The sequence below is a fragment of the Schistocerca americana genome, unplaced genomic scaffold (genome assembly GCF_021461395.2).
Source record: "Schistocerca americana isolate TAMUIC-IGC-003095 unplaced genomic scaffold, iqSchAmer2.1 HiC_scaffold_596, whole genome shotgun sequence".
Lineage (NCBI taxonomy): Eukaryota > Metazoa > Arthropoda > Insecta > Orthoptera > Acrididae > Schistocerca > Schistocerca americana.
In genome coordinates this window covers 10,001-17,500 of record NW_025726342.1, presented here as the reverse complement: position 1 = coordinate 17,500, position 7,500 = coordinate 10,001, and the positions used below count along the sequence as shown (strand labels likewise).

The following is a 7,500-nucleotide window of genomic DNA, read 5'->3' as shown; positions in this document are numbered from 1 at the left end:
CTACGTCCGCCATGTCGAGCGCACCGCAAAACATACCGCCATCTGTAGGTCTCCCGCAACATGACCTCCTGCAACGACGATACCGTCATCTATGAGACGCCAAGCCGACTAAGACAGCGATGGGCCCACAGTGCCCTTCTTTCGACCCCACCCCAACGCCAGCGCCTCTGCCGCACGAAGTCGTGGACCGGCAATCACTCCACCTGCACCCGTTCGTGCCCCACCCCAACCGCCCAACTCGCAACTCCAGCGGATGAACGGCGGACTTTGCTCGCACTCGCAATGTGCAATCCACCCCTATAACGTGCGTTTCATGAAGAGTTATGTCCAATATGCGACATTCCCGCTGTCCATATACATGAGCTGCGAGCTGTACCACGTACGAGCTACAGACGCGATCGCGTTGCTCGCTGTACGAATGCAGATGCTCAGCGGCAGCTAGGAGGCGCTCCATCCATGTCGGTACCGGTGAGCGTTGCACTCGCAGTCGCAAAAACGTACGGCAAGTATATTACTCGGAAGAGTCAATGACAGTCCAAGCCCCCCTGCGTGGGAAGAGTCTTCCTAGGCCATGACCCACCGGAAGGGCGCAGCGTCCCCCACCCCAGACATGTGACGTCAGACTATCGGTATTGACGACTAGACTGATTCCTTATAATCATTTGCCATACACCGGTGGAAGCTGCCGAGACGAGTAACTACATAGCGGGCTCGCCGTGTCACTAATGTACAGAGATACAATAGTTTCGACTGGAACCGGATTAAACGTATACACGGCGCTGATTAGTAATAGATAGAGCCATCAGAATACAGATAATGTATAGACCTGTCCGTATACATGCTGAAAGACTCTGCTCACAATCACACGTCAGCCAGACACTCTTATCACGCACTACTCTCTGCCTGTAACAGGCACACAGACAATATGTAAGCACCAGCATGGAACAACACCCAGTGCATCCTCTCTGCCACATTAGACAATCCACACTATCATAACCAGACCGGGAGGTCCACTCGGAAAACAGAATATCCCACCCTTCCGACAACCACCATTGCTCAGCTAAGCCACCAACACCCACACATGTCCCAGACAGGGGTGCACCCAACATCACAATACTGCCTCCTGTCACACCACACAAACAATGGCAGGAATGAAAGACACAGGTCTGCCACAAGCATGGAATCAGAGCGCCGCCTGTTATGAGCCAAAGGTGCACCCTGACGTGGCAAATCAGATGATGCCGCAGTCATTTACTTACGATAATCACAATCAACAAACCGGGCCCCCCCCCCCCCCCAAGTGCCTTAACCTAACCCGTATTGTACCTTAACCTAACCCGTATTGTACCTTAACCTAACCCGTATTGTACCTTAACCTAACCCGTATTGTACCTTAACCTAACCCGTATTGTACCTTAACCTAACCCGTATTGTACCTTAACCTAACCCATATTGTACCTTAACCTAACCCATATTGTACCTTAACCTAACCCATATTGTACCTTAACCTAACCCATATTGTACCTTAACCTAACCCATATTGTACCTTAACCTAACCCATATTGTACCTTAACCTAACCCATATTGTACCTTAACCTAACCCATATTGTACCTTAACCTAACCCATATTGTACCTTAACCTAACCCATGTTGCGCCTTAACCTAACCCATGTTGCGCCTTAACCTAACCCATGTTGCGCCTTAACCTAACCCATGTTGCGCCTTAACCTAACCCATGTTGCGCCTTAACCTAACCCATGTTGCGCCTTAACCTAACCCATGTTGCGCCTTAACCTAACCCATGTTGCGCCTTAACCTAACCCATGTTGCGCCTTAACCTAACCCATGTTGCGCCTTAACCTAACCCATGTTGCGCCTTAACCTAACCCATGTTGCGCCTTAACCTAACCTATGTTGCGCCTTAACCTAACCTATGTTGCGCCTTAACCTAACCTATGTTGCGCCTTAACCTAACCTATGTTGCGCCTTAACCTAACCTATGTTGCGCCTTAACCTAACCTATGTTGCGCCTTAACCTAACCTATGTTGCGCCTTAACCTAACCTATGTTGCGCCGTAACCTAACCTATGTTGCGCCATAACCTAACCTATGTTGCGCCTTAACCTAACCTATGTTGCGCCTTAACCTAACCTATGTTGCGCCTTAACCTAACCTATGTTGCGCCTTAACCTAACCTATGTTGCGCCTTAACCTAACCTATGTTGCGCCTTAACCTAACCTATGTTGCGCCTTAACCTAACCTATGTTGCGCCTTAACCTAACCTATGTTGCGCCTTAACCTAACCTATGTTGCGCCTTAACCTAACCTATGTTGCGCCTTAACCTAACCTATGTTGCGCCTTAACCTAACCTATGTTGCGCCGTAACCTAACCTATGTTGCGCCTTAACCTAACCTATGTTGCGCCTTAACCTAACCTATGTTGCGCCGTAACCTAACCTATGTTGCGCCTTAACCTAACCTATGTTGCGCCTTAACCTAACCTATGTTGCGCCTTAACCTAACCTATGTTGCGCCTTAACCTAACCTATGTTGCGCCTTAACCTAACCTATGTTGCGCCTTAACCCAACACACGTTGGGCCTTAACCCAACACACGTTGGGCCTTAACCCAACACACGTTGGGCCTTAACCCAACACACGTTGGGCCTTAACCCAACACACGTTGGGCCTTAACCCAACACACGTTGGGCCTTAACCCAACACACGTTGGGCCTTAACCCAACACACGTTGGGCCTTAACCCAACACACGTTGGGCCTTAACCCAACACACGTTGGGCCTTAACCCAACACACGTTGGGCCTTAACCCAACACACGTTGGGCCTTAACCCAACACACGTTGGGCCTTAACCCAACACACGTTGGGCCTTAACCCAACACACGTTGGGCCTTAACCCAACACACGTTGGGCCTTAACCCAACACACGTTGGGCCTTAACCCAACACACGTTGGGCCTTAACCTGCTCTGTAATTGTCATACGACGCGTTAAATTAGTGTAGTGTTGCCTAACTGCAACCCCCGCAATATAGTTTGCTACTCGCACTGCCCGGTCCCCAGAGTATCGCTTCATGTTAAACACCTTGCAGCTATACACTGTAATGCGGATGGCGGCAGGACGTACATGCTCAATGCCCTTCGCAGTTGTTCATTGGCATTCGCATGGCGAAGCACAGCCTACGTTGTGGTACGGCTTGTGGCAACTGTCCGCTGATGTTGTACGTCCAAATCACACACTGTACCGCACATTGGTCCTCATGTACTGAATGATACATCGTGGTACATGTGTGACCGTACCACGACTGCGCCAACAACGGCGAACCATACGGTCCAAATATTGTGCACTCAGCTACGTGTCGTCTCCCTATAAGAGCTGGATTGCAGTATGGTATGCCGTGGATGGCGATCAGCATGAGCCGTCTGTTGATGTAGTGGCGCGTGTTGTCAGACGTAGTCGTCTCTTCTCACACACCGTGATAGCATGGTGCACTGCGTTCCACATCTGCGACATGCGACAGAGGCCGGTTGACAGTCGTTCGCGCAATGGACATCGCATACGTACGGGGGCCACCTTCCACGTGTTCGCGAAGCGTGCACATGTTGTTGCGTGTATGTGGGCAGACATAGTGTGTCGTGACACCTGACACAGGCATGCAACAATCGTTGAATTTGCAAATGGCGATGGACGTCTACGTTTGCTGGTGACGTTACGCAAATGAAGAACTGGTAAACCGTTGTGGTGCGGTTGTTCTCGCTAGAGGTGAATCAGTGATGGCGACGATCGGTTGAGCTACCAACCGGTTGTTTCAGCGATACCCACCATGCCCACGAACGTGAATGGCATGTGGGTGTGAAGCGATACGCGGCGGTGGCTGGGTGGGACCGTCCCCGGCCGGTGAGGGGGGGCCTTCCGGCGTGCTGGCCGCGCGGTGCGTGGGTGCACGCGCTACAGCCGGCTGGTGGGGGCGGCCAGTGGCAGGCGCGCCGGCCGACGGAGGCGGCAGGCGGCGCAGCTGCGCGCCGGCGCACCCTGCACGCGGCGCCGTGCGGCCAAAGTAGGTCCTCGCGGGCCCGGTGCGAAGCGCGGTGGACATCTGCAGTGTGCTGGTCCGATTGAGGACTGTGTGCGCTGAGGATGCGCCGCCGCCCGGCGCTCGGCGCCGCGACGCCGTCTGCTGCTCGGTCGCCTCTGCGGTTCTCGCAGGTGGATTGTATCGCAGCTGTGCGGACGTGTTGGCGCGTGCGCTGTGCTGGGAGAGTTCGCTTCGGCACCCAAGTGGGGCTTTTGTCCTTCTGTGGCGCTGGCGTTGGAGCTGCCGGCCACCGTAGGTGGCGCGTGTTGTCTCCCGCCGGCAATGCCACGACAGCACGCTCCCGGGCCTCTGTCGGCAGCGGCAAGCTCAGTTGGGAGCACGGGTGGTCGCACCTAAAGCGTCTACTCGCCAAACTCCGGGCGATTGCGCCTCTCTCGAACCCGACCAAGTACTTAGGACGGCGCTGCGCGCCGCCGGGACCTGAGAGGGTTTCGAGGTGTATTGTGCAGGGGAGCTCAGCCTCCTCCTGTTTGCAGAATAATTGAGCGGACGCTTGCGTGTTCGCGCGGGCCCCCGGGACACACTCCCGGGCGGCCGGCTGCTCAGCTCTAGTTGACGCAGCTCCCTGGTTGATCCTGCCAGTAGTCATATGCTTGTCTCAAAGATTAAGCCATGCATGTCTCAGTACAAGCCGCATTAAGGTGAAACCGCGAATGGCTCATTAAATCAGTTATGGTTCCTTAGATCGTACCCACGTTACTTGGATAACTGTGGTAATTCTAGAGCTAATACATGCAAACAGAGTCCCGACCAGAGATGGAAGGGACGCTTTTATTAGATCAAAACCAATCGGTCGGCTCGTCCGGTCCGTTTGCCTTGGTGACTCTGAATAACTTTGGGCTGATCGCACGGTCCTCGTACCGGCGACGCATCTTTCAAATGTCTGCCTTATCAACTGTCGATGGTAGGTTCTGCGCCTACCATGGTTGTAACGGGTAACGGGGAATCAGGGTTCGATTCCGGAGAGGGAGCCTGAGAAACGGCTACCACATCCAAGGAAGGCAGCAGGCGCGCAAATTACCCACTCCCGGCACGGGGAGGTAGTGACGAAAAATAACGATACGGGACTCATCCGAGGCCCCGTAATCGGAATGAGTACACTTTAAATCCTTTAACGAGTATCTATTGGAGGGCAAGTCTGGTGCCAGCAGCCGCGGTAATTCCAGCTCCAATAGCGTATATTAAAGTTGTTGCGGTTAAAAAGCTCGTAGTTGGATTTGTGTCCCACGCTGTTGGTTCACCGCCCGTCGGTGTTTAACTGGCATGTATCGTGGGACGTCCTGCCGGTGGGGCGAGCTGAAGGCGTGCGACGCGCCTCGTGCGTGCTCGTGCGTCCCGAGGCGGACCCCGTTGCAATCCTACCAGGGTGCTCTTGAGTGAGTGTCTCGGTGGGCCGGCACGTTTACTTTGAACAAATTAGAGTGCTTAAAGCAGGCAAGCCCGCCTGAATACTGTGTGCATGGAATAATGGAATAGGACCTCGGTTCTATTTTGTTGGTTTTCGGAACCCGAGGTAATGATTAATAGGGACAGGCGGGGGCATTCGTATTGCGACGTTAGAGGTGAAATTCTTGGATCGTCGCAAGACGAACAGAAGCGAAAGCATTTGCCAAGTATGTTTTCATTAATCAAGAACGAAAGTTAGAGGTTCGAAGGCGATCAGATACCGCCCTAGTTCTAACCATAAACGATGCCAGCCAGCGATCCGCCGCAGTTCCTCCGATGACTCGGCGGGCAGCCTCCGGGAAACCAAAGCTTTTGGGTTCCGGGGGAAGTATGGTTGCAAAGCTGAAACTTAAAGGAATTGACGGAAGGGCACCACCAGGAGTGGAGCCTGCGGCTTAATTTGACTCAACACGGGAAACCTCACCAGGCCCGGACACCGGAAGGATTGACAGATTGATAGCTCTTTCTTGATTCGGTGGGTGGTGGTGCATGGCCGTTCTTAGTTGGTGGAGCGATTTGTCTGGTTAATTCCGATAACGAACGAGACTCTAGCCTGCTAACTAGTCGCGTGACATCCTTCGTGCTGTCAGCGATTACTTTTCTTCTTAGAGGGACAGGCGGCTTCTAGCCGCACGAGATTGAGCAATAACAGGTCTGTGATGCCCTTAGATGTTCTGGGCCGCACGCGCGCTACACTGAAGGAATCAGCGTGTCTTCCTAGGCCGAAAGGTCGGGGTAACCCGCTGAACCTCCTTCGTGCTAGGGATTGGGGCTTGCAATTGTTCCCCATGAACGAGGAATTCCCAGTAAGCGCGAGTCATAAGCTCGCGTTGATTACGTCCCTGCCCTTTGTACACACCGCCCGTCGCTACTACCGATTGAATGATTTAGTGAGGTCTTCGGACTGGTACGCGGCATTGACTCTGTCGTTGCCGATGCTACCGGAAAGATGACCAAACTTGATCATTTAGAGGAAGTAAAAGTCGTAACAAGGTTTCCGTAGGTGAACCTGCGGAAGGATCATTACCGACTAGACTGCATGTCTTTCGATGTGCGTGTCGTGTCGCGCAACACGCTACCTGTACGGCTCGCAGTAGCCGTGCGCCGCGTGCGGAACCACGCGTGCTTCTCAAAACTAACGCCAATGTTGTGTGGTACGAGCGCTGAAGCGCTGGAGCGGCTGGCCTGCGGCACCTGGCGCCTGGCGCCGGTTTTGAATGACTTTCGCCCGACTGCCTGTCCGCTCCGGTGTGGAGCCGTACGACGCCCATCGGCCGTGAGGCCGTTGGACACAGAACGCTTGAACAGGGGCCGCCACACGCCTACGTCCCGCCTATGCAACTGTCTTGAAAGAGACAGTGTAAACTAAGAAAAGATCACCCAGGACGGTGGATCACTCGGCTCGTGGGTCGATGAAGAACGCAGCAAATTGCGCGTCGACATGTGAACTGCAGGACACATGAACATCGACGTTTCGAACGCACATTGCGGTCCATGGATTCCGTTCCCGGGCCACGTCTGGCTGAGGGTCGGCTACGTATACTGAAGCGCGCGGCGTTTGCCCCGCTTCGCAGACCTGGGAGCGTCGCGGCCGCCTGTGGGGCCGGCCGCGCCTCCTTAAACGTGCGATGCGCGCCCGTCGCCTGGCGGTTCGCATACCGGTACTTACTCGGTAGCGTGCACAGCCGGCTGGCGGTGTGGCGTGCGACACCTCGTACAACGACCTCAGAGCAGGCGAGACTACCCGCTGAATTTAAGCATATTACTAAGCGGAGGAAAAGAAACTAACGAGGATTCCCCCAGTAGCGGCGAGCGAACAGGGAAGAGTCCAGCACCGAACCCCGCAGGCTGCCGCCTGTCGTGGCATGTGGTGTTTGGGAGGGTCCACTACCCCGACGCCTCGCGCCGAGCCCAAGTCCAACTTGAATGAGGCCACGGCC

At 54.2% G+C, this 7,500-nt stretch overlaps 3 non-coding genes across 3 annotated transcripts in view; all 3 read left to right on the top strand.

The window, feature by feature from the left end:
* The first annotated feature begins 4,676 nt into the window (after window positions 1–4,676).
* LOC124587254 lies at window positions 4,677–6,586 on the top strand. The gene has a single exon (XR_006975377.1). It is a non-coding gene; the product is annotated as a small subunit ribosomal RNA (ribosomal RNA).
* Window positions 6,587–6,937: 351 nt separating this feature from the next.
* On the top strand, window positions 6,938–7,092 carry LOC124587252. Its single transcript, XR_006975375.1, has one exon. It is a non-coding gene; the product is annotated as a 5.8S ribosomal RNA (ribosomal RNA).
* Window positions 7,093–7,280: 188 nt separating this feature from the next.
* LOC124587266 overlaps window positions 7,281–7,500 on the top strand; it is a 4,222-nt gene continuing 4,002 nt past the window's right edge. Inside the window, exon 1 of the ribosomal RNA XR_006975388.1 lies at window positions 7,281–7,500. This exon is cut by the window's right edge and continues 4,002 nt beyond it. This is a non-coding gene — a ribosomal RNA (large subunit ribosomal RNA).